At 41.3% G+C, this 27,767-nt stretch overlaps 1 protein-coding gene across 1 annotated transcript in view; it reads left to right on the top strand.

The window, feature by feature from the left end:
• The first annotated feature begins 8,407 nt into the window (after window positions 1–8,407).
• LOC101740192 (polypyrimidine tract-binding protein 2) overlaps window positions 8,408–27,767 on the top strand; it is a 529,447-nt gene continuing 510,087 nt past the window's right edge. Inside the window, exon 1 of the mRNA XM_062675010.1 lies at window positions 8,408–9,135. The gene's annotated coding sequence lies outside the window, so the exon portion shown is untranslated. The remainder of the gene's footprint in view (window positions 9,136–27,767) is intronic.

The raw sequence follows: 27,767 nt of genomic DNA, 5'->3' as shown, positions 1-27,767 counted from the left end.
GGCCGGCAGCAGCTCCACGACCACTGCAGCCGACCGCGGGGCGCGCGGCTTTCTGCGTGCTCCTCCTCTTCTTTTTTGGCCCCTCGGCTCCGCTCGACCCTCTTGGCGGGGAGCAGCGGCCGCAGGGACGGGCTTGGGGCGCGGCGCAGCAGGCGCCGCCACCTTCTTGGGCCCGCGCCGCACCACCGTTGTCCAGGCCTCTTCCATATTGGCCGGGGCCGGGGGCAGCGGGCGGGACTGGGGAGTCGGTGCCGGTTTGGCGGCGTTGACGCCTCCCTTCTTCTTTGTCCGGCTCCTGCCGGGCCCTGCCTTCGCAGGCTGGAGCGGAGCAGGAGCGGATGCCGGTTTCTTTGGGGGGGCAGATCTTGTTGCCCCCGAAGCTGCTGACCGCGAGACAGTCGCGGCGGGAATCCTCGCAGGTGTGGCTGTCTGTTTGGGGCCGCTATAAGTTTTAGCGGCCACTGTTCTACGAGGTGCGGGCACAGGCGCACTGCCTTTCACCTCATGGGCGAGGGGCGGTCTCGCCCGCTCCACTTTGGAGCTGCGCGCCTCCTGTATAAGGAGCTGCCGCCTCAGCTCCTCGACCTCAGTGAGGCCTTCTGCTTCGGGCGGAGGAGGGACAGGGGCGGAGCCGCGTTGCCGCTCGATGAGATCGGCAACCATTGTTCGCAGCTCAGCCATGTCGACGCGGAGCTGACCGTTCTCCGCCCGAAGCAGGCCATTCTCGGCCGATACTTGTTCGAGGCGGGTGTGCAGCAGAGCCACTTCCTGCCGCAAGCCCGCCGTCTCCGTCGTCGTGGTGCGGTCCACGACGTCCTGCAGCCTTTCCTCAAGTGTGGCGGCCGCAGATTTCATGGCCGACACTTCTGAGCCCTTGAGGCCTGCAGTCGACTTGGCCGCAATGGTCTCAACAATTTTTCCGGCTATTTTACATGATCGGAGGGGGTCAGAGGGACCCACCAGCGTTAGGGATCGCTGTAGCCGCTCGATCTCTTCTAGCTTTCTATTATTTTTTGCCTCACGGCAGGCGGCCCTAGACTGCGCCGAAGAGGCAGCGTCCAGTCCGCAAGACGATGGCTTGTTAAAGTCAAATCCTGTGGCGGGCGACGCCGCAGCAGTCGCCGGCCCTTCCGCCAACGCCATATATTTGGCGCTGGCAGGCTCACCCTCCGAGGAGTCAGACGGAGCGGAGGACGCCGGCCGTCGAGCCGACTTCCGCTTCCGCCGAGTCCGTTGCCGAACACTATCGGCGAACAGCGCCGGAGTCTCCCTTCCACTTGACGCGTCGCCCCTCGCGGAGCTTCGCGCCGAGTGCAGGGAAATCAGGCTGTCGCAGCGCTCCAGTAGCACGGTGGGAACTCTGTCCCTTACGCGACCCGTGCCGTCGCCCCCTTCGTCTTGACAAAGTTTGCCCCCCCCAGAAACGGTGGGGCAGCGTGCGGCCGATCGCTCGACCGCACGGAGGGATTCTCCCCCCGCAGAACGGGAGGTACCCTCCTTTTTTTTTTTTTTTTTTTTTTTTTTTTTCGGGTAGAGGGCCGAACCTCCTACGAGGTCCCCGCGCAAAAGGGGCGCGCGGGGTATGTGAGACTCAACGATCTGCATGGTGTTGTGAGCAGACCGCGGGCCCAAGGATTTTAGAGCCCACCCACTAAACGACTCCTCTGCACTCTTACACCCGACGTCCGATCCCCTCCGAGGTCAGAACCCGGATGAGGTAGGGGGGCTACCGCGGTCAACACTACAACCAGACGGCGCGGCTCACCCCAAGGACGCCCAGCCGACGGAGCCTTCGAGGCGAATCGAAGGCTCTGAAACGTCGGCCGTCTCGGTACGGCAGCCCGTCGGGCCGCCCAGACGGTGCCGCTGGTGTCCCGGAATACCCCGCTGGACCAGAACCAGCCTGCCGGGTCGGGACGCGATACACCGTCGACCGGTCGCTCTATTCACTCCACGGCAGCGCGCTAGAGTGCTGGTAGCGCGCCGCGCGGCCTCACCCCCTCAGGTCGCCCCTTGACCTTCACCGGGGGGAGGCCGCCACCTACAGGGGCCGGGACGTACGGGCGTATTCCCGCCTCCGGCCCCCGGCTCGACGGCGACGGATCGGTGCGGAAAGGGAAGAGCTCTCCCTCTCTCGCTCCGCCGCCTCCTTCTGCGAGATGGTGGACTCGCAGAAGTCGAGCATCGCCTTCCAGGACGCGTCGCTGCCGAGCATCGTAGCCACGACGCGCGGCAGCGAGAGGTCCTCTCCTATGACCGCGACGAGGGCGGCGCGTTGCTCGTCAAATCCAGAGCAACGCGCCAATGTGTGTTCCGCTGTGTCTTCCTCGTCGCGGTCCGCGCAGTGGTGGCACTGCGCCGTCGGTTCCCTTCCGGCTATCTTGTGCAAGTACCGGCCGAAACAACCATGGCCGGTAAGCATCTGCGTTAGCCGGAAGGTGAGGCATCCGCGGTCGCGGCCCACCCAGTCCGCGAGAACCGGGCGGACCGCCTCGACGGTTCGGAGGCCGGCCGACGGGTCCGCCAAGCGGCGAGACCACGCCTCCAGCACGGACCGCCGAGAGTGGAGCCTCCGCGCTCGAACTACACCTTCGCTGGGGCGCCCTTCCCCCCTAGAGCGGAGGTCGCTACGCCACCGGTAATCGGCAGCGAGCGCCCCCGCTTCCAGGTCCCAGGGTGGCGCCCCGGCGAGCAAGCACGCCGCCTCGAAGGAGACGGTGCGGTATCCTCGGATCGCCCTGACCGCGATCGCGCGCTGCGGACGTCGCAGCGCGGCGACGTTCTGGCGGGTCAGGGCGCGGCACCATACGGGCGCGCCGTATAGTGCCATCGACCGCACCACCCCCATGTAGAGGCGGCGCGCCACCTGATCGGGACCCCCGACGTTTGGAAGCAGCCGGCTCAAAGAGCCGGCCGTCGCCATCAGTCGAGGGCCCAACTTCGCAAAGTGAGCGCGGAAGTTCCACCGACCATCCAGTTCAAGGCCGAGGTACCGAAGACCGGTCACCCCGACCCCGACGCGGACGCCTCCGATCACGAGGTGGGCACCCAGAGGCGGCGCTCGTCCCGGCCCGTGAAACAACAGGGCCTGGGTTTTGTCGAGCGCCACCTCGAGTCCCAGCCGTCGGATCCTTGTGACGACGTGTGCCACGCCTGCGCACGCCAGACGGGCAGACTCCCGGTAGTCCCTCCCCGGAGCCACGACCAACGTGTCGTCGGCGTAACAAATTACGCTCAGCCCGGGGAGGGGACCCCGAATGACGCCCCGCAGGACCCAGTCGTAGCCGATGTTCCACAGCAGGGGGCCCAGGACGGACCCCTGCGGAACACCGCGCTCGACGGGGAAGCGGTACATCGCCCCACCGTGTCCGATGCACTGGATCGACCTGCCCTCGAGGTAGGAGCCGATCAGTCGGCGGAGGTATGCGGGGACGCCGTGATACTCCAGCGCCCCCGCGATCACCGACCAGGGCAGGGTGTTGAAGGCGTTCCTTACATCTAAGGATAACGCCATCGCCACCCCGCCCCGGGATACGGCTTCATCGGAGAGGGCCCGCACGCGCAGAATTGCGTCGATAGTCGAGCGGCCCTCTCTGAAGCCGTATTGCTCCGCCGAAAGATCGGGACCCGTCTCGGTCAGGTGCCGGACGATGCGGGCCGCGACGATCCTCTCGAGCATCTTGCCCGCTTCGTCCAGCAACACGATGGGGCGATAGCCCGCGGGTGAGTCCGCGGGGCGCCCGTCCTTCCGCAGAAGGACCAGTCTGCCCGTCTTCCATTTCGACGGGAACCGTCCCGACTCGAGGCACGCTTCGAAAAGCCCCCCGAGCCGGTCCCCTAGGGCCTCGAAGGCCAAGCTCCAGACCCGGCCGTGAACACCGTCAGGGCCGGGGGCCGTGTCCTTCGCTCTCATTCTGGAAACGGCCGCATGGATCTCCGCCCCCGTGATAGGGGGAGGGGGCTCCTCGGCAGCGGGAACGCTGGGGCGACGCGGAGGCGTGCCCCACGTGGCGTCCATCTGGGGGGGCTCAAAGTCTCCCCCCGCTGCTGGGGGAGGTACCCTCCTGGGGTAATAATTTTTTTAACTGTTGCCATTATTCCATTTGTCCTTTTTTATTAACCAGGGGTCGGTCCCCTGGGGTCTGGTTGGTACCCTCGGGACTGGACTCCCTCCAGCCATTCATCCCATCGCCGGGCACCAGAGCTTAGGATTGGGGCATTTTTTAAAGAGGTTTACGTCCTCGCGGCCCCGTGCCTCGCGGCAGCGGCCCCCGTCCCCCACGCGGTGAGGATTACGGGTTGGCCGGCGGCCCGCCGAGTGCAACGAGCAACACGGCAGACCACCGCCCGACGCTCAAAAGAGCAGCAACGACGAAGCCACGCCGGTATACCGGTACCCCCCTCTGGAGGGCGTGCCCCTGTAGCCGAAGCCGGGGACATGGCGACCAGCGGCCGGAAGATGCGTAAGCAACGCCGGCTCACTTCTCCATCAAAGGGCAGGCCAAAAGTGGCCCACCACCACCCGTGGGTTACGTCCGAAACGGGTCGGACGTGACCCGAAGAAAAAAGAAAAAGGGGGAAGAAAGGGGAAAAGAGAGGGAGCCCGAGCGTCTCCAGGAGGAGCACCCTTCAGCGAGTGAAGGGCGTGGAGAGCCCGCAACTCCCCCTGCTGGTTTTGGTCCGCGTCATCCGATCTCTTTCGTTGCAAAGCCTAACTAGGCTACCCTACTCCTACACCTAGCCTACCTACCTAACACCTAGAAATCCTTGCAACGAAAAAGACCGGACGATACCCCTGGGAGTGGGACTGTTCCCAGAGGATCCCGTTATCCGCCACCTACGGACGCGCCCGGTGGAAGTCCAGCAAAACTCCCCCACAGACGGAGCCCCCGGCCACGCAGAGTGCGCGCCGGGGGGCCCGCCCAGGTCCCTCGGGCAGTTCTCACAAACCTATATTAAGATTTTTTTATTGCCTAGATGAATACACTGACGCCTCACATCGTGTAAACTAGCTATTGTTATTATATTAATATTATTTAGTTATATAAATTTTACAAATACAGAAAAATGAGCTACAAATACGTGTATTAAAAAAAATGTCATGTCCATTATTCTCAACCAAAAATCGTCTATCAAGACTTAAACAAAGAGCTGAATAAGTAGGTTACGACCCAAAAAAAAAAACGTTAATTACGAAACGATGTTAATTAGTAGTGTGGTACCAGTAAAATACGTTAACGAGTATCATCAGTCCGTAAACGTGCTCATTCTGTTTTATCACGTGACAATTTTTCATATCTGTTCAGGATCTAAACACAGGTAGGTTCATTTCAGTACTAGTTCATGTCGTAAAACCATTTTTATCGCCTCCTTGGTCTAGTCCATAATGACACTATTCAGTTTAGTTCCTTTGTTAAAAAATAAGGCTCTGGCTGTATGTTTCAGTTTTTGAATTTGGAATGTTTTTTTTTTAATTAAAATTGTACTGCTTTTTTATTATATGTATATGGAAATACTCAATCATAGCTTTCCTTGAACAGGCTTTACGTAACAATACCCTGTTTGTATCTTATCTAACCCTTCTCTGGTTGTCTTCGAGAGGTTGTCGGTCCAGTTGTAAGCCTACACAGACTGTTTTACCATGTAACCATTTTACAAACATTTTACATTTTACATTTACCATGTTACAAAATTTTAGTAAAAATATTTACTAAAATTAATTACTTGTTACGTTCTAAGCAGTGATTATAGCTGTTATTCCAAGAATATTGATCAGATCTATTATGGGTCCATGTGGATAGGTACCACCAAACTTTATATCTCGAGCTTAAGATCGTAGGGTTCTCACTGTCTATGGTAGCTGCCTAAGATCGATATTACAAAAAATATGGACTCCGTTGCTGAGAAGCATTTGCTATTCAACTCCAGACGGACCAGATAGGTTACTGGGATCTGACTTTAATTGTGACTTACATTAATAGACTGTATTATTGCCATCTTAATTTTTGTAACAAACTAGATGGCGGTTGACGATTTGAAACGTTTCAGCATGAGTTGAAAGATTAATTTTTAGAAAACAACAAAATAAAAAAGTACTTTATTTTTCTCTATGAAATTGTCATTTAAAAGCTGCTTCCTAAAAATCCGAAGGTATGTGAAACTTCTAAGGTCATTCAATTTATGCGTAATTAATTTCTAGGTAGAGTTTTTAATTTCTGTTTTTTTTGTTACTTATTTTTTTGTACTTTTGCTTTTTTTTTGCTTTTCATTGCATAAGATTTTATATATCGGCACCGTTAATTAATTACAGCAGGTCGGCGTATCTATGTCAATACGTATGTCATTATATCCTTTAGACTGAAGCGTGCGAATACATTGCAGCAGAAATATATTATAACAGAATTAAAATGGATTTGACTTTACTACAAAAATCACAGGAATGGGACATCGGAAGAGTTTCGAGAGAAGATAGTAATTGAGGGTACTTCTATTATTGATTAAAGTTAAACTTCAGACCTTAAATTATTGAGGTCACCAAGGACGATATTTTTGAGCACACAAGTGTCTTTATGCTTAATTTTAGCCCTTAAATAACTTTTTACGTAAAAATTATTAAGGTATTACATCACACGTGAATTTTTTATTTTGTATAAACACATATCGAATCAGATCTTTTGCTTTATTGAAATAAATGTTGAGGCACGTTTCTCTTAAGTGTATATACTGTATGCAAATATAAACCCGACAAACCTTTCAGTCAGTTTCTATTCGTCTTATGCGCCGCATACCGATACTCGATTCGTTTCTTTAATGCCTTTCACGGAGTATTCTCGAAATTAGTTTAAATTCAATACTTCATGGAAGGTACAAGTTCGGATCGAGATAGTCCACGTAATTCATTCTTGTATCGAGATTTTACCGACACCAGCAAATAAAGTGCAATTTCTGTGGGCAGAATTAAAAGCACTTATGATTTGATCTTGTATTTCTTTTGACCGTCAGTCGTGACCGCGGGAAGTGTTTGAGGTATGGAAAAATGGGAAATGACTCTTACTCGTGGAGCGTATTAATAAAATGAGCGAGCAGGTATCACCATCCGGCCTATTGCTAACGCGAAGCTGGTCTTCTTTCTTCGTTTGTAGGTTGGGGTGCCCATTGTACAATGCAATGAGACTTCAACACCATGTTTCAAGAAGGGTGGGAGCATTTGTGTTGTGGTGGACTCCGGTAACTATTTATCACAGCATAGGGAATAAGCTTCTTTATATAACTATGTAATCAATAAAACTAACAAAAGCTTAACATTTTTTAAATTCGCTCCGAACTTGTATTGTTTTTACTTTATTAAGAAAAATGTATTAGTCCATTTTTCAATCATATTTTCACAGTACAGGTTGTGTTGCATAACTAATCATAAAACCCGTTGAAAATTGTTGATAAGCCGCTACAAACTAATCTTTTTAGTTTGAATTTTGTAATTCTGTATTTTTTAACATAATTCTTGTAATTCATTTCATTAAAATTTAAGATTGATTTTCTAAATTTCACAGAAGAAAAAACTCGATAAAATTTGAATTTATTAAATGTGTTTTTCTTTTTCATATCAAGTTAGACAATATTTAAAAAAAAAAAAAAATTATAATGAAGTTATGCATAACTATTCTATAGATTTTATTTAATAATTTAAAAACAAATCTTACTTACTGGCTTATGACATAATTCAGAATTTTATTTTTCATGTGTTTTTCTAAATATCCGACTCTACATTATAAAAAAATATTTGTAACTCTCCTTTTATAGAGTCACTTGTTTACAATGTCTGCATTGTTTGTACAAGTAGTTCAAATGTAATCGGAAGTTGGCAGTGCAATTGGTCGCGGAATTCAATGAATTGAATGATAGCCTCAGCGGGTCGGGGAGGGTGCGTTACGCACGTGTTGGTAGACTAATAGAATGTTTTCCGGCGCTGGTGCACGCGACGACATGCTCTCGGGCGACATCGACACCTACTAAACTTCTGCAAGCAAGTTCGGTAGCTTGCATTACCATTTTTTTTCTACCCATGCTGATGCTTGAGAGGCTATTTCAGCTTTTGCATGACGTGTAAGTGAGCTCACGGGGTTTAAGCCGGGAGTGTTGTTAATATTGGCCCTAGCAAGAGCAGTGCTTTGCAGAATCTACCACTGGATCGGAAACGCAGCCCGCTGGGAAGATCCGGCAAGAAACTCAGTGGGCTGTGTCTATGGGTTAATTTACATGTTGAGAAAGCTAAGGGTCACCCGAAGGCTTACTTTTTCAATGCTCTTGAATTTTTTTTGAACATTATTTAGATGAGCGCGGGTCGCAGGGCGCTCGGGGGCGGCGCTTGAGGTGCGCGGGGCGGTGCGGGTCGCGCGGCCTCTCGCGTTTAGTACACCGCTCAGCAGGAGTGTCGGACGCTCGGCTTCGCAGTCGCCGACTTTAGTATTCTTCGTTTCTTTTCTTTTTCTATTCGTTTAATTTGTCACTCGAACTTCGTGCCACTTTAAACATGTTATCCTTCATCGAAACAGAGTGAATTCGTGTGTTACTGTGTTTACGTTTTGACTGTGTCACGTGTGGAATCAAATCGTACCGGTTTTCGGAGTTTTTAAGTGTTTAAAAAACGCATACGGCCTTCATTTACGTTAGGAGAGCCGGTTGATCGTCAAATTGTGCTTCCTAAGTGATTAAACGGAAACGAGACCCGTGGGAACCTGTTTGTCTCAAAGTTTAAAAGTTGAGGAAAAGGCGGGCTTTTGAAAAGTTTTCTCGAGTTGTTCCAACTGGATTCTTCTGGGAAGTTTGTGCTTCTGCGTGTACCGGTGTTTCAGTGGAAGTGCTCAAAACTTAAACATAACCTATTTTCAAAGTGGGCGCGTGTTGGACGGGCATGCGCACTTGGGGTCATTGAAATTATTAATAAGCAGCCCGTAATTTGATAAACAAACCGTGACAGTGTTGTTGTAAGTGTAGTGCTGCGCTGCTAACAAGGAGTGCACGAGTGTTACAGTCGTCCGATTTTCGAGCTTTTAATTTAAGTTTTCAAACGGCTGGTACCGTTCACCTGTGGGATTCCTGTGTTTTACCTGCGCGCGCACTGATTTCTCTATAAAGGTGAGTTCAACTGATTTCATTAATGAGTTAACGTTAACGTCGACCAAAATTTAAAAGCATGTTGGGTGATGTTGAAAAAGTCTAGGGATCAATTGTTATTCAAATGCTACACAGAATGCAGGTGCGTGAGGCGTGAAAAAAAGTTGCCTCATCAAACGCATCGCTAGTTTTTGTGCTGCTCGTGTGTGGAGGTCTTGGCTTTTTTTCTGTATGTATAAGTTTTTTATTCGACTCGGCCCGTGCGTCTAATGGTTGACGTCATCAATGGAACATCCCGTGATGTCGTCTCGTTCTAACTTGATTTTTGAATAAGAAAAACGTTCCGTTGTTTTGTGATTTCGTTGCGATGGCTTTAATAGGACTTGATTTGTATTCTTCTCGCATGTTTGTTTGTATTTATGTGTATACATTAGATTTAAGTCTGTAGTTTTTATTAGTATTTACTTAATTTTTTGACTAGTATGTATGAAGTTGAAAATTAGACTTTTGTATCTGGTTAAAGCTTTTATTGTTGAGAAAATATTCTTCTGTTTATGAATTGTATTCATGTCCTTCTTCAAACGAGGCGTGTGGAGTGTACTTAAAGGTAGGTAGCGGCCTGGCTCTGCCCCTGGAATTGCTGAAGTCCATGGGCGACGATAACCACTCACCATCAGGTGGGCCGTATGCTCGTCCGCCTACAAGGGCAATAAATAAATAAAATAGCTATTAACTTTTTTTTAACAATACTTCTTATTTATTCCCTCAGGTGAAGTTATAAGACCAGTCTCGGATAATTTAACTCTAATTTTTTTTGGTTACTGCCTAATTCCAATGGCTAACATGAAATATTATGTTAGCCATTGGATTTAGCAAATCATGATTTAAACTAGTGGGACGATTAAGTTGGTAAACAAGGCCTATTGGTGCTTCTGACAGATGATCGGAAAATATAGAAGATGAAGGTAGTAGATGGGTGAGACTGGGTTCCCATTTTCATTGTCTCTGTTATTACTATTGATGAGAAACGTATTTACGACGCACCTGGTAGTAAATGATTACCGGAGCCAGCTGTCTTAATCTTCAAATAGGAACGCACGATAGCTTCGTAGCAACGTTAGGCAAGATGATATTACCCGTCTGTGTAGGCTCGTAAAATGCGTCACCATCAATAAATGTCGATTAGGTGATTGCAGGCGCACCATACACACACACTATAACAGGTACAGTATAGAGGACAGTACTGTCTATTCTCGGGTTAATCGCTTAGTCGCCTTTTACGACTGCAACTTACGCAATGGCAGATGATAATCATGCAATAAATAATAAATCCTCTTCGGACCGTCACCGGAGTAGAGTTCATTCATACTACCTGGAGCCACTGCGGTCATCCACAGTGCGTTTCCAGAGGTCTTTTTTGCCACGTACCATCCGGCTATGGAATGAGCTCCCCTCCACGGTGTTTCCCGAGCGCTATGACATGTCCTTCTTCAAACGAGACTTGTGAAGAGTATTAAGCGGTAGGCAGCGACTTGGCTCTGCCTCTGGCATTGCTGAAGTCCATGGGCGACGGTAACCACTCACCATCAGGTGGGCCGTATGCTCGTCTGCCTACAAGGGCAATAAAAAAAAAAACCTTGACTTATTCATCAGTAAATCAATATTTTCAAATAGAATACTTAGTATTATGATTAACCATTAAATTGGTATATGTGGTGGTATATTATTACGTAGCTTGATTATCCGTTTTTAATATAAAAAAAATATATATATATATATATTTTTATATGTTACGTAAGTGGTGTAAGTTAATTTCACGTCATTACGGATCCTCCTGATCCATTAACGGTGCTTTTAGGCACCACAACCACCGGTCACCGTCCTCGTCGAACCCGTCGCTTGCGACGAAGGGCTCGACGAGCAAACTAACCCATAGACACAGCCCACTGAGTTTCTCGCCGGATCTTCTCAGGGGGTCGCGTTTCCGATCCGGTGGTAAATTCTGCAAAGCACTGCTCTTGCTAGGGTCAGTGTTAGCAACTCTCCGGTTGAGCCCCGCGAGCTCACCTACAAACGTTAGGGTGAAGCTGAAATAGTCTCTCAAGGCTATCAGCATAGGTGGAAAAAAAAAAAAAAAGGTTTTTTTTTATTGCTTAGATGTGTGGACGAGCTCACAGCCCACCTGGTGTTAAGTAGTTACTGGAGCCCATAGACATCCACAACGTAAATGCGCCACCCACCTTTCCTTAGAGGCGGCTTGACATTTACGAGTATCATACATAAACGCGATAATATATTATGTAGTATGTAGCTAGCTATGTTGTGCGTTCCAAGCTACCTATTAAAGTCGAAACGTTAATCATTGCATGTGGATCATTACCTTTATACGACCAGCTGTTGTGTAGTGGGAATTAACAATTTGGCAATCTCATATAAGTTCACATATACACTAGTTAGAGGAATAAAATACACACCTAGGTATATTATGACGGGTTTATAGAAGGCAACAATGTTGAGTAAGTTTGAAAATTATTCTTTTCATTTCAGAATTACTTAAATAATCGATATCTTTAGGAAGTTCACAATACCTCGCGTATTCAGCGCTGTGTAACCTAAAAAATATCATAGATTTACTATGATTAAAATGTATAAAATAATATTTATTATGATTATAATAAATATATTATTCTCGATTTATTTTATCTTTAGTTCATTAATCTATTATTATCATTATAATATATTATAATAAGTTACGCTGCCATTTATTGAGTATTATTTAAATCACTTTACGATTTCCTCGAATTTATAATTCTCAAGCTTCAAATACGTTACTGCTTTCGGGGTCACGCAAGACTAAGATGGAGTTTGTCATCATTTTAAATTATAATGTCGCATTAACTACGTCAAGAAACATCGCGAGTGTATATAGCATTAATATGATTCTAGAATTCGAATTTATTTTAATTTTAAATTTCAATGTGGTTGCTTAAAAGCAGTTCATTATTTATACAGACACAATTTGGAAACTGGCAAAATTATTTTTATGTAGAGCAGAGTAATTATATAGAGTTTGAAATTCTTCATTTATAGATGTTCATGTAGACAGATAGAGCATTGTTCCTGCTCTACGTCTGAATCGATGCTTATTGAAGGCAACTTCAGCTGCGGTGACCGACATATCCTGTACTATAACGTGTGATTGGTTCGCTTGCTTCGCATATTGTGTTTGGTTTTCGAAAGCTGTCAGCGTAAATTAAGCTAGATTCGTGGTTTATTTTACGCTTTTATGTTTTTTAATAGGTTATGAAAGGTAAATTAGATTTTGTTGTTCGTATATTTGAGGTGTATTTTTGTGTGAAAAGAAGTAATTGAATTAAAATTAATTAAGAATTACGTATTTATTGCGTTTTTAAATTAAAATACACACTAATACCAGCGATAAAAACTGTTTTTCAATGTTTAATGTAAACAGTTTATTATAAAAACGTAAATAAAAAGGTAAAGATTGTATTGCAGATGAGCTCATTCTTCACTGTAGACATCACAACGTCACACCTTGAGAGATGAGATGAAGTTTTATTTGCATTGAATAATGGCTGTCCCATCTTGTAAATTCAAACGAGTCACTTGATAAAATAAGCAGGATCGCATTAGCACTACTTTAGTTGGGTTGTTCATATTCTTCGTACCTCTCTTTTCTTGTAAATAATTTTGAATATTTTTGCATATCTTGCTAGTAGTAGAGCCTCTTGTGAATCCTCACGGGTAGGTACCACTTCTATCGCTATTTTAGTCGTGAAAAAAATATTTGTTATGGTTTAAAACTAGGGACATTATACATACAACGTAAATAAGACTTCATATCATCTTCTTATTGTCTTCCTTAATCTATTAATTACTACCACACAATTGAGATTTAGCCCTCAGTTTTTAAGGTAAGTAGTGACATTCAGGATGTGATTGATGTCTGTGGACCGGTAGCAGCATAACGTATATAGCAGATGGGCCGTGAAATTATTCACCCACCTACACAAATTATTATTTTACTAATAATTGTGACTAATTATCTACTTTATAAATAATGGAGCGCCCCGTAAATTTTAAACGTAACTTTGGGTCAAGTGATTACATGAAAAGCGGATTTTTAAAATTTATTCTGGATATCATCCAACGGAAAACGTATTAGGATAACGAATTAAACTAGACTCGAACAGGACTAATTGCTTTGTAATACTTTTAATTAAGGGACTTTTAATGAAGGAAGTAATGATGGTTGTGAAGTTTGTTCAAGGCATGTTTTTGGAGCTCCAATTTGATACCATTATTGATTTTGTTAGTTTTCAAATAACGATTCGATTTTATGTTGAGGTCGTGAGGTTGCCCTCATCTCTGTCTCTGAACGCTGTCTCTAAGCTTCATGGCAAAAATGGCGGAGCGGTGATGCATATCTGTGTGGGCACACAATACGCCGTATGTACGCTAAAAATGGGCAATCGTTGGTACGAAACATACAAAAAATTCAAACGTTTTCATTCTAAAAACAGTAACTCTGTAGGTTGGAACATTATACTTACCTAATTACTTTCAATTAGAAGTCCAGAAGCCAAAATCGTGAGATTTATATGTTTAACATTACATAAGCGAACGTAGGCGGAGAATCGAACTTACTTTAAAAGTATTACCGTCTATGGCTCATGACTAAGACGTATATTGTTTTTTTTTGTAAATAAAAATTTAAAGTAAAACAGATTTGCAACTCAAAAAATCAACATGGGAAAACCAGGACCAATTCTAGATTCAATGGGTTTTTTTGGGGTGAGAAGGTAACTATCGGGACCTCTGCGTACTGTTATATATTCTTAATGTACCTAAAAATGCAATGTAAGGTGTACGACGTAATGCAGCTTAGTTAGGTTGCCGATAGATCTCGCAGTTCCATTCTAACCGCGTTTCCCGTGACACTTGCCCCAATTAATTTCAATTGTTAATTTCAAATGTTTTAATTATTAGAATTAAATAAACATAGTTTTTTAAAAAGCTTTTCTAATAAATCCTCGTAACAGTACGCTTTGGAAACGGTACCCGAGGCGTGTTGCAGCTTAAAGTTCCTAAACTCCCTATCGCACAATAATCCAAGTGCTGGCCCACTGAGTTTCTCGCCGGATCTTCTCAGTGAGTCGCGTTTCCGATCCGGTGGTAGATTCTGCGAAGCACGGCTCTTGCTAGGGTTAGTGTTAGCAACGTCTTCAGGTTTGAGCCTCTTGAGCTCACCTACACGTTAGGGCGAAGCTGATATAGCTTCTCAAGCTTCATTTTTCCTATCAGCTTAGATAGGAAAAAAAAAAGTTTTGTCCTCCATTGTACGGAAATAAAACGAGGCTGGTCGGGACAACGTCATGTACTCAGTGGATCTTTCCCCGCGATCTTGACTTCACGGGATGCCCTCATCGACGATGCTTAAGAGTTAAGACTTTTAATTCGTGTCTTAAAATGTACATACGTACGTCTATAAAAATGAAAATCGTTCTTCACATTAAATGCCTTTGATGAGTTAAACAAGGTTCCAAACGGAACCAAAGTCAATATTTACGTCGACAATCTTCGTGTATTTGCTCGTGCCTTGAGTATACTCGAGTAGATGTTGTTGGCCTGCACGTTTCTCCGTTCTATTAGGTACAGTCGAGCATATAAGCCATAGGTGGTTTTATTTTTTAACCTTTAACCCACTTACTATAGAATTAAACGGGACATCATTTCTTGAACTTTTTATATTAGCTATTGAATAGCAAAAAATTAGAAAGATTGAGAGGTAAGACATTAGATAAGCCATGTTAAAGATGACTATTAATGGCTTTTTTGATCGCCAGATCATAAGACAGCGATTGCAGCTGCTTGGATATCCTTCTAGTATTGTCAATATCCATAATACGATGGCAATCATTCTCTAATTCTCCATTCGCTGGGCCTTATGTTGGTCTATGCTGGTATACCTACTATTTAGGTTATGAAAAAAAAAGCAAATGGGGTTTTTAATTCAAGTAGAAGTGTTATAAAAGAATATTTATATTAAGTAATCAAAAGGGTTTCAAGGAAAAAATTAATAAACATATTTTTATTACTTTTTTTATAATTGAAAGTGAGCTGTAGTTAGCTTAATTCATTTTTTCTTCTAGAATCTTCTTTCGCCTTTAATGAGCTTTAACGGTCAAATAGTATTTAAGAAGCTAACCACACTATACTTTGTAAGCAATAGTTTTAAATATTTGAAGAGCACATGAAGGGTACATAGTAGAAATAAGTAGCATTATCAGTAGTATTTTTATTATGCTCTACCATCGTTTTTATATCATTATTATTATATCGATATTATATATTATAATTACTGACAATAGTATCTCAAATACTGTAGTGAGCTAATTAATGTATTTAACTATTATAATTTTTATAGTAAAATAGTATTAATAGCTTTTTAACACATTTTTATTAGTTTGATATGTAAATATGTTTATTTGAGGTAACGGAATTTTTTAAGGCCGTGTTTACGTAGTGCGGGTTTTCCGATTCATTTGAAAACTGCACACTAGTTTTAAAACAATAATATCCCGACTAGTACTAAAAAAGGATAAAAAAATGCAATTAATCGTATGGTTGGTTTGCTGTTTAAGCGGGTACTGTTATATTTTAAGTTAATATAAAGATTATTTTCTCTACACTGCTTTAAACGGGTACTGGAGAACTCGCAGTCCCACGAGATGGTCGGACCAAATACGATTTTCTCTGAGCATCAATTTCCACAATGCCCTTCATGAAGCAAAGGATCGCGGCAGATGGAGGGAAGTCGTACGGGAGAAGCTGATGCAGCGGGGGAGTCTCGACCCTCAGTAATGAGGAAAACGACGCGAGAAGGAGGAGGAGAACTCGCAGAGAACGTGAATGCTAATGCGCATTTTTTGACCCACAGTTGAACAATATGAAAATCTTTATATTTATATTTCCTCTGTGCGTGTGTTTGTCACTGAACTCCTGCTAAACGGCTAGACCGGTTTGAATGAATTTTTTTGTATGCGTTTGGGTGGCACCCTGAATGGTTTAGATTCACAAATCAGCCCGGCAGATAGCGCTGCAGTCGATATCTAGGTTAATTTATCTTTCCTAGAAATAATTTATAAGGCAAAACCACGTTTGGCGGGTCAGCTAGTGTTATTTAAAAATCAGAATAGATTAAAAAAAACAAAGCTACAGTGCTATTTGTTTTTTAAATAGTCTTATTGCACAACAGAATTCGACCTTTACTAAGTCAAAACATCGGTTGCATTCCATTGCGATAACCGGTTCGACTGGTGGATCTCAGGCAGGCGCAGCACTCAGAAATCCTTACTTAACTTAGTCAAACTATTACGATTGGTTGAATTGTACTCAACGTAGTTTATGCGGAATAGAAAAAAAAACACGTGTGGCACTCGGGGACTGCCGCGGTAAAGCTATTGCATAGCGTTTTTTATCAACTTATGCAATTATAATTAGACCATAACAATTTAATATTAAAATTAACAAAAGCAAAACCTTAACTATCTCCTTCACACTCATAAGCTAGACCGCGCGAGAGAGAGATCGGCAGACTTTTCATGATGCGCATGCAGTGGAATGTCACGTCGCGCGCTTATTCACAAACACTACACAAGCGCAATGTGTGAATGTGTTGAACGCGAGCTACATGATAGGCGGAGTGGGGGTGTTAGGTTTTATTTTCGTTACGGAATTTCTTGATTCGGTCGCCACGCTCAAAGCCCGTGATAAAAGCTATGCAATAGCTTAAAAAAAACACGTCGGGTATTATTTTAATATGTTGCGTTTAAATGTGATCGTTTGCGTGTTGGACTAAATATATGGACAAAACTCCAACTGGTACTAAGTTGTTTTCGGAAGCCACTTAAGCCTTTAGATATGAGACAGAAACCTCAACAATTAATGGGCCCTACCAATCTGCAAATAGTGCGCATGGCTATTTTCGACATAAACACATTAGATGATATGACAAACTACCCACGCGTGTCCACCATAGATATGTTTAATATATTTTATTTACCTTCAATTCTGTAAATCAATTCAATTCGATTATTATACACTCAGACCTTGGCCATTTTATATTTTATTTTAAAGTAAAATTTGCAAACGAATATAAATTTTAATAACACTCTAGATTGATGCGACAAAAGATACTCTACTGTGATTAGTAGAATAGATAAATTTTATTCTTATTCCACTGAAAGATTGTCATTTCTAATCGATTTTTAAAGAATCCGTAAAAACACCCCATCTGCACATAAGATTCCAATTAAGTTCATAACTAATGTTTGAAGTTGTTGAATTCACATCGAACTTATGTGGGGTCGAATGTCATTTTGCGGGAGTCGGGTGGAGTTATTTATGAACGAACTTGTCTTAAACTTGTACGTGTGAATGTTTGCTGTAGAAAGCCAACTTATAAAACCAATTTACTTCAACTTTATTTTTTATAAAATCTATTAGGTACATTTAAATTTTAAACGAATCCTAGAGGATTTTTACTGGTGGTAGGACCTCTTGTGAGTCCGCGTGGGTCGTACATACCACCACCCTGCCTATTTCTGCCGTGAAGCAGTAATGCGTTTCGGTTTGAAGGGTGGGGCAGCCGTTGTAACTATATTTGGGACCTTAGAACTTATATCTGAAGGTGGGTGGTGCATTTACGTTGTAGGTGTCTATGGGCTCCAGTAACCACTTAACACCAAGTGGGCTGTGAGCTAGTCCACCCATTTAAGCAATAAAACAAAAGCTTAAAGAAATCATTTATACGTAGCTCTTAGTGATGGAGCATGAAATTGAATGGAAAACCCGGGGACCGACATAGTGGGTGGGTAGATGCTCGATTGTTTTAGCCTGACCCCGAAGCCCAAGATTTTAAGCAAAGGAGATCAAGAGACTTCTCGGGTGGCACTGAGCTACTGTGGCATGGCAAGAAGTAGAATACCTGGCGCTAGATGAATACAAAAGCGTTATAAAGTAAACAAAGTCGCTCTCGTTGAGACAATAGGTGGAACCCTCAATAGTACTTTAATATTATGGCTATTCTACGCTTTAGAAGGTAATGGAGGGAATGGGCAAACGTTATATGGAGGAAATAGTAAGCGGAAATAATGATCGTACGGACTAAAAATAAGCTCTCATATAAATCTTTTTACTTGTACTTACACAGAGTACGCGATGGATACATAAGTACGCTCTTGCACAAAAAAAAATAATATAAAATACCTACTTTCCTTAGATTTTTGTAAGTGGCAGCCATAACTAAAAGTAGACAATTCAAAGATAGAACGTGAACACAAAATGTTTTAAAGCTCAAATTAGAAATTTTTATTGTGAAATCACACATAATATGATGATTGAGATTGAATTGCAAAAATAGCCTTATCCAATGTTTATGGTTTTTTCAAATGTGCATATTTCAATTAGCTTTCGGTTTTAGTAAACAGCCAAATCGTGAGTCATGAAATGTTATGGTTGAATATTATTGACTGAGTTTTGGTTTTAGTGAGCGTTCTAATAAAAATTGTTGTTATAAAAAGTTTGAAAGCCACTGACCCACTTCGTTTATATTCTCGTCTGTTGCAGTTTTTTAAACTATCAAGTAAAAATTGATATTAAATATAATGTTTTTGTTGGTAATTTTAGCTGTAGTTTGTGTTTACAGATCACTAGGTGCTAGTTACCGGACCTTATCGACATGACATCGTTTTCACCACCTTTTTTTTTTTGCTTAGATGGGTGGACGAGCTCACAGCCCACTTGGTGTTAAGTGGTTACTTGAGCCCATAGACATCTACAACGTAAATGCATCACTCACCTTGAGATATAAAATCTCAGTATGGTTACAACGGCTTCCCATACCCTTCAAGCCGAAACGCATTACTGCTTCACGGCAGAAATAGGCAGGGCGGTGGTACCTACCCGCGCGGACTCACAAGAGGTCCTACCACCAGTATCTACATACGGACTCTCAATTCTGGAATTCTCAATTCTTCTCAATTACCGGAAGAAATGTCTGGTTCGCTGCAGGATTTAAAAGAACGATGTTATCAACTCGTGCGGGCATCAAAATATACTCAACCACTTCTTATGTAACCGACAAACTTAAAAATATACTGGGTTCGATATTCGATGGAGGTACGACGTCTTGTGAGTTCGCACGGGTAGGTATCACCAACCTGTCTATTTTTGTCGTGAAGCAGTAATACATTTCAGTTTGAAGGGTAGAGCAACTGTTGTACTGTAAAAACTGAAACCTTAAAACTCATATCTCAAGGTAGATGGTGGCAATTACGTTGTAGATACGTTTGTGGACTCCCGTAACCACTGTGAGCCGTGAGCTCGTCCACCCAACTAAGCATTAAAAAAACTAGAGGCCCCGCAGTAGTCGAAATTCGACTATAATTAATTGGAATTGTAAGTTTGTACACTATTATGATTGTATTTTATACTTTTATAATCACAAATTTCGCCAAGACTACACTATGAAAAATATTAACAAAGACAAACAATATTTAATCTATTCTCAATTTGACAACAAACGTCAAGAACAAAAGTTTGACAATAAATAGTATGCATGCGTGTGTGCGTGTGTGCGTTAAATACATAATATGTAGTGTGTGTAATGTTTTCTTTATTGATTTAATGTATCTTTTATGCATTATTTTAAAAAAATATTAGCACTGTGAACTTCTTCTCTATATTCTCTATAAGTGTGGAAAATTTCATACTCCTCCGTCCGCGCAATTTTCGTAAAAAGGGATACAAAGTTTTTGCTTCACGTATTTAATATATAGATATGTAAAACGATGTTTTTCCTTCATCGTGGAAATCGTTGGTAAATATAGGTTTAATGTTCTTTGAATGTTTTTTTTTAAATTATTATTGTAGTAAGTAGTTCAACAAGTTATTAACTAATGTATAATAAAAACTCTAAAATCTACAAATGTCATATATAAACGCTAGGCAGCGGCTTCGCTGTGTTCCTCACGTTACTGATGTCCGCGAGTGACGATATAGTCGTCTGAATTCGACGGAACAAATAATTTTAGAGTGAAATATGTTTAAGATCTAAGCGAAGAACCCGATAGAATAAATCGATGCCTCCAATGAACACTACGCTAACTCCAAATTCGTAGATTTACAGGAGGAGCGTTTAAACGAAAAAAGTTGATAAAATCTTTATTATTGCAGATATATTTATGTTTTTTTTGTGTAGCTAGCTGATTTACTCTTGCTTCCAACCCCATTAATAATGATTAATTGTAATACTTTTAACATAGTGAAGCGATTTGCGTGAAAAACGAAAATTTCACAATTTTGAGTTAGAGTAGTGTTCATTGGAGGCATCGAAATGTAGTTGCAAAAATACACATTGGTCATAATTTAGGTTGATAATCGAATCACCGGCTTAAACTTTTCATCGCTAATCGGGTCATTAGACCGCCTAAAGCGTTTTACTGGTACAATTTTGCAAAACAAATAATTCTGTTAAACACCGTCGACGGCCAACGTCGGTGAGCCATCATCCGAATATTTGTAATGATCCAAAATAGTTTTTATGCCAACATCAAGTGTAATAAAAATAGTTGATTCGATTGAGCTAAATAACCGGATCCGGGCGAGTCCCGTCCGATGCCTCTAGAGAAACCAGCGTACAGATTTATTTTCTGATATCATCGATTCAAGTGGACGTTTGCGTTTTAACTACTTTGGTATATGTTCGGTTATTGGAAGCCAATATTGGCCAAATGTTGCATATTTTTCAAATTTACGACAACGCAATCTGAATTTCGATATTATGATAGGATACGTTTTAAGTATAATATATGACTACTATTAAATTGTCATTAATTGATCAACGCCAAGCGGAGGACATTGCACTTCTATGCATTTCATTTTGATATTAAAAAAACTTACTTATTGTTTTTGGCAGTATTACATACATAATATTTTACATTGAGTCAAAAATTACTTCTTACTTCACTTATTCACGAAAAAAATATTTTCAGTATTTCCTATTAGGCACGTGTGACCTTTGGTGACCTTTCAGTAGATTTAACTTAATTCAAAACGTCCCACATTCAACGACCTAAAAGATATGCTTTATTGATATGTTGTGGGTGCAGGAAACCCGTACGAGACAAAAATAGCACTTGGATCCTGAATATTTAATATCTTGAATAACTTTATTTTTATTGAGTAGATGAGAAAATGAGCTCACGACTCATATAATATATTATATAGCCTATAGACATCATTACGGTTAGGGTCACTAAACAGTAGTGTAACTACGGTCAACACTACAACGAGATGTGTAGACCAAGACACCCGACTGGCCGAGTCGTTCAGGCGATAGTCGACGAGTCTACGTCGACCCTTAGGGTACGGAATCGCGTCAGTCCACCCCAGGTAGGGCTGCTGCTATTCCCGAATACCTCACTGAACCATAGCCGATCTGCTGGGTCGGAAGCTCAATGAAGTCATTGGCCTTCCGGTTGATTTTCCATTAGAAGTATTCCAGTAGGAACCACCATCCTGCCTATTTCTGCCTCGCGTTGATGTTTGATGGCTGAAACGGCTGTTAAATACAGTATATTGAGACTTCATTCTCAAGGTGGGTTCACGCTGCTAAGTTCACGGTAGGCAGCAGATTGGCTCTGCCCCTGGCATTGCTGAAGTCCATAGGCGACAGTAACCACTCATCATCAGGTGGGTCGTATGCTCGTCTGCCCACAGCAGCAATAAAAAAAAATCTATGGAGCAAACGACTCTCCTTACACTCGTTTAATCTCGACGTTCAATCTTCGCTTGGGATCAGAACTTAGTCACAGTAGCTAGGTCCCCCTGGTCCTCCACAACCAGACTCGCGGCATAACCCAGAGGACGCCAAACCGCCGTCTAGGTGAAGTCTAAGGAGTAACTCCTTAACATCAGGTTGGCGTGATATCTGCAATAAACTATTCAATAAAAAAAAAGAAAAAAAAGTAACTGCCTGATCGCAGGTACCAATTTGCAGCAGACGATCGATAAAAAAGCAAATAAAAAAGTTCACATGTTTTCAAACTGGTTTTCGAATCTCATGTTTTGCGCCGGGGTCGCCCGCGCGTGCTTACCAGGTAGAGCCCCCCAATTATCTATTGACTTCTTTAAACTTTAACCGGTATTGTATATTCGAAATAATTATATGTATTACCTCACTGAACCTTGATATTTGACTGGTAAAATACGCGTACCATTTAAACTTATTAATTTATGCAAAAAGCTTATGGATATTAAGGAATTTTATGTAAGTAATATCCTCGTCTTCACTTATCGAAGGTCGTTCGTTCTAATTTTTTTTATAATTTGGCATTGGAATTACTTAAAATTTATTTCGAAAACGAATGATTATCGATTAGTAATAATTTATCAACGAGCCATGCAAATCTTATTCTCAAATTGTCAATGTCTAATATAATTTATGTATATATGTAAGAGATTAATGTTCTTTTTTTTGTTGTATTTGTGTTTTTTTTTCAGCATTCATTTTGTAGAGTGAAGTAAGATTACTTTTAGTTAAAAAAATGTACCACAAATTGAAATACAAATTGCACTGTTTAAAACATACACAGATACAAAATGACCATTTCACATATACATATATGTATATACATTCAATGCATTTATATGCGCAATGCATATTAAAAAGTATAGGCACAATTAATTGTACAAGTTGCTCTTGAGTTGTTAGGTCTCCTTTGGAGGCGCTCGGGCAGCTATTAAGCAAATCCCACAATTCCTGGCTGAGCTCGTGCTCTCCCACCTGTCCTGGTGAAGTTTGAAAAGGCCTCTGGGCCACCAGTAATCCATCATTCATAAAAAAAAACAAGTAGGATTATTATTTGGTTGTTACGATAAAAACGTCTTGTTCAGCTAATATCACTACTTTTTTTAACATTCGTACATTGATATACAAGCTCGATTTACGCCTTCCACTGATTTGAGAACCGAGAGCTTGAGTTTATACGGGTTGGTATCACGGCGCTGTTTACTATTGTTATTGCTATTCTAATGCAATCATGATCTTGGAGATCTTGATAGCTGGCTTTAGTCAGTGCCTGTGGGCTCGTCTGCCAGTTTTTGCAAAATAAGAATATTATATCGTATGCGTTAATAATACGGCTTATACTGCAATTATTTGACCGTTGGTTGAATACTTTAACAGACTTATGTAATAATATTAGAGCATCATTTATTTGTTATGCATTAAACATTAAGTATTTTATTTCACTTAAGGTTAAAATTAATAGTTAATTTTTTTTGTTGTATTATGTCTGTGGAATCCTTTGACTTTAGGTAAAATTCCAATTAAAATAAAGAAGAAAATGTGTCACATTAAAAAGAACTAGCTTAATACAGAGGTAATTAAGGAAATGGTATTCTGAAATAAACTTAGATGCTCACATTAAAATTCAGCTGTAATCAAACTTTATTGACGATTCGTGAAAAACAAAACAAAGCTGTATCCACATTGAAAACATTGTTCTGAGAAGCCGAATGTTTTGTCATTTTAATTTTATAATCTGTCAGTGGATTAATTCAAAGGAATTAAATTTGTGAGCGCTCACGATTTATTATACCTCTGCGCGAATGATTATTTTAATTAATAACAAAAACAACTTTGGATGAGTTTCAGATAATAACGGCGAATACATCAAAACATAATTTGTTGAAAAATGAATTGTTGTCAATAATATTATTATGTATATCCTAGTTTGAAGAACAAAGATAGAATCTTTATTTTTTTAATTGATATAGAAGGTGGGATTTAAAAATAAAAAGCCGGACTTATGGAAACTTAGGACAGGAATGGCTTAATCTACATTCGTTGTATATAAATGGATACGATCTTTTCTTATTTTAGGACCATGTTCGTATGTCTCCTGTTTGTTCGGCTGCCTTTAGATAGAAAGATTTATTTAGAAAGTGCACTGTCCCGGGATATGCATTAATGTGGCCTCTTCTGATAGATATAATTGTGTTTATCAGCACATACATACTTTGTTTGTATTTATTACGTAGATTAATGGACGAACTCTCGGCCCACCTTGTATAAAGCGGTCCATAAACATCAGAATTTGAATGCCGTCACTCAACTTGTGACTTGAGTTCTATGTGTCAATTATATAGTGATTAATCAAATTACAATTTTTGCGGGTTTGATTATTTTTTACACGATGTTATTTCTTCATCCCGGAAGTCGTTAGTTAAGAAGAATTAAGTAACTATTTCACTATATTATTATAATATGAGAGAACCATATGTCCATAAACATCTTTATGTTTATGTCGTCGTCCACCTTGAGATATGAGGACGAAGTTTTTTTTTCCCTTTATTAAGGAACACTTGTTTAGACTTATGTTGGTTCAGTAGTCAGGTCAATAATAATTGATGCTTCATAAACAAATCATTAATCAAATTACAATTTTTGCGGGTTTCGTTATTTTTTACACGATGTTATTCCTTCATCCCGGAAGACGTTCGTTGACAAGCATTAAGTAACTATTTCACTATATAATATGAGAGAACCATATGTCCATGAACATCTTTATGTTTATGTCGTCGTCCACCTTGAGATATAAGGACGAAGTTATTTTTCCCTTTATAAATGAACACTTGTTTAGACTTATGTTGGTTCACTAGTCAGGTCAATTGCTGCTTGATAAACAAATCAAATACAAGTTAACAAAAAGTAAATATTATTCCTACTTTTTTTAATAATATTTTTTTAAATCAAAAACTTGGCGGTATCAGAACAGAACTATTTACCAGGGGCGGTCTTAACCGAAATCGGCACTCAAATTAACTAGCTCTCTCCATCTCAACGCAAATATAGTTTATTTATGAAACGATGGATAAGTGCTTACCAGCCTTCGCTTGTCAACGACAGGAGTAATTAATTACGGTTCGACCCTACCCCTCGGTGCCAGCCGATTGAAGTTAACTAAGCGTAGGTCGCTCGCCTCCTAGTGTTTTGATATTCGATTGCAATCTGACTTAAGGCTTTCCCACCTACACAGAGAAGTCGCATTGCGCTAATCACGATTATTAAATCTATGCGTAACGTACATAAGGTTGATGTTGGAAATGGCTTTAATTTTTAAATCTCCTTGCATCGTCAACCTCCGATGCTGAGAGTAACCTAGTAGAGTAGAGCGTACCTCGAAGTCGTCGTGGCCTAAGGGATAAGACGTCCGGTGCATTCGTGTTGAGCGATGCACCGGTGCTCGAATCCCAGCCGGGTACCAATTTTTGTAATGAATTACGTACGCAACAAATGGTCACGATTGACTTCCACGATGAAGGAACAACATCGTGTAGTAAAAATGAAACCCGCAAAATTATAATTTGCGTAATTACTGGTGGTAGGACGTCTTGTGAGTCCACACGGGTAGGTATCAGCGCCCTGCCTATTTCTGCCATGAAGCAGTAATGCGTTTCGGTTTGAAGAGTGGGGCAGTCGTTGTAACTATACTCAGACTTTAGAGCTTATATCTCAAGATGGGAGGCGCATTTACGTTGTAGATATATATGGGCGCTGGTAACCACTTAACACCGGATGGGCTGTGAGCTCGTCTACCCAGTTAAGCAATATAAAAAAATACGTAACGTACATGAGGTTGATGTTAGAGATGGCTTTAATTTTTAAATCTCCTTGCATCGTCAATCCTCAATGCTGAGAGTAGAAAGTATCTATTTCGACCATCGTATTGGACTGCTACTAAATTTGTCTTCTTCTTTTTCTCCTTATCCCTCTAGGTGGGGTCGGCACAGCTAATTTTTCTCTTCCATTCTCTTCTATCAGCCGTCATCTCAACACTCACTCCTCTCTCTCTCATATCGTCATTCACACACTCCATCCATGTCTTCTTCGATCGACCGCTTCCCCCTTCCCTACTGCTACTAAATTTGTATGTAACGCAATCAAATTTAGTTTTTTTAAGAACGATGGCTGTCTATTTAATTTTATGGCTTTAAATTTAGTTTAAATTTAGAATTGTCAATTGTGTTATTATTTAATACTAAAGTTTAATAGATTCATGGGAGGAAGATATGTTATAGCCCGCGTACTTAAAAAAATACTTTTGTTTTTTTCTTGTGAGCCATAGAACATATCTGTACTGATATTATTAGTGACAACATTCGTTAGCGGAATCTGGAATGTTCTTAAAATCTGCGTTGGTCTACGGACTTTATTAACCAATTAACGTCATGCGAATTTGTTTGCTAATCATCGAAAAGTATTAATAGCTTCTTAAACCAAAATAAACAAAAGGAAAATCATGCAAAATCCAAGGACAGATAAAAATATCGATTTTATTTAATACTATTCTTTTCCTAGAAAGAATAGACTGTTTAAAAACGACATCTTTGTCGAATTCAGTCAGTAAATTCAACGGAATACGGACGGAAGGTAGAAGACTCGAGCGAAATATAAGTAATAATACACTTCGTGGTATGTCTCGAGCATATTTGTTCTTTAAAATTGGCATCGGTTTGGTAGAAGGATTTTGTTGAAAAATTATATTGAGATTGGATATAACTGTCAGTATAAGTCGACAAAATTTCAATTTAAGAATGACATTTGCAGCGCTTTTCTTTTGCTCAATCACAAATGATCCTTTCGCTGCAAGCAATGGTGCTCTACTATGCAAGCCAGAGACTAATATATATTTAAATAGCTTTAAATATAAACATATGTAAACATTAAATAATCATGTAAATAACAAATATTTTTTATTCAATATTGGAATCGAACCCACGAGCCTTGACTCAGCTGGAGGCACTAGCTGCTGCGCCACCGAGTCAATCAACCTATTATATTCAATATATATATATATATGTGTATAATAAGAATCTTACATTTATTTCCGTTATCTGGTACCTGTAACATAAGTGTTCTTTACGAACTTAGCACGGGACCAGTTAACGTTGCGTGATTTTTAGTAAATATTTATTTATTTATTATATTTCAAAATTATTTTCAATGAATAATAATTATGACCTCTTCAGAGTTTTATTTAGATATTTATGTTTAATAATTCAGTAATGTACTTAATATAGATACTTTTGGTATCTTAGTTAAATAAAAAAATAGACAAATGAAATCTAAACGGGAAATTCTTCCACTAAGCTGATATTTACTGCTGGCAAGACTGGCTGGCGGTCTGATCAGTGCTCGGAACCTGCATATAAAACGTAACCTTATTTTCGTAAATGTCGTTAGCACGATTCAAGTTCTAGGCAGATTTTCTCTATTCTATGTTAACTGCCGGTACAATGTCTCCTTTGTACGAATAGTTTTAAATCGCTTTAAATTTTCATTGTCATTAACATAGCTGTCTATCGCAATGCAAAACTTCACGATACTGTCTACGTTTATGTGTATTTAATAATACTAGAGGTCCCGCAGTAGTCGAAATTCGACTATAATTAATTGTAAGTTTATAAATAATTGTAAGTTTGTACACTATTATGATTGTATTTTATACTTCTATAATCACAAATTTCGCCAAGACTACTCTATAAAAAATATTAATAAAGAC

This window comes from Bombyx mori, chromosome 22, assembly GCF_030269925.1.
Source record: "Bombyx mori chromosome 22, ASM3026992v2".
Classification (NCBI taxonomy): Eukaryota; Metazoa; Arthropoda; class Insecta; order Lepidoptera; family Bombycidae; genus Bombyx; species Bombyx mori.
This window is presented reverse-complemented; position numbering and strand designations above follow the sequence as displayed.